This window comes from Eimeria mitis, genomic scaffold, assembly GCF_000499745.2.
Source record: "Eimeria mitis Houghton genomic scaffold, Emh_scaff1554, whole genome shotgun sequence".
Lineage (NCBI taxonomy): Eukaryota > Apicomplexa > Conoidasida > Eucoccidiorida > Eimeriidae > Eimeria > Eimeria mitis.
The window spans coordinates 8,249-8,572 of NW_013569758.1; the positions used below are offsets into that span (position 1 = coordinate 8,249).

Sequence of the window (324 nt, forward strand, 5' to 3'; positions counted from 1 at the left end):
TTTTAGCCGCTGCAGCAGCAGCCCTGTCTTTGTGCTGCGGTGTACATACACCGTAACACCGTTTGCTGCTGCAGCTATCAGATGGAAACCAGAAGGAGACAGAAACAAACGCCGCAGCTGCACGTGCTCTAGTTCACACACAACACACAAACCCTAAACCCTAAACCCTAAACCCTCAAAAGAAAGAAACGCCGCAGCTGCAGGTGCTCTAGTTTACACACAACACACAAACCCTAAACCCTAAACCCTAAAAGGAAAGAAACGCCGCAGCTGCACGTGCTCTAGTTCACACACAACACACAAACCCTAAACCCTAAACCCTAA

The 324-nt window shown here is 49.1% G+C and overlaps 1 protein-coding gene across 1 annotated transcript in view; it reads right to left on the reverse strand.

The window, feature by feature from the left end:
- EMH_0039420 (vacuolar protein sorting 18, putative) overlaps window positions 1–324 on the reverse strand; it is a gene marked incomplete at both ends in the record, with an annotated part of 11,387 nt that overhangs the window by 8,077 nt on the left and 2,986 nt on the right. The window lies entirely within an intron of this gene.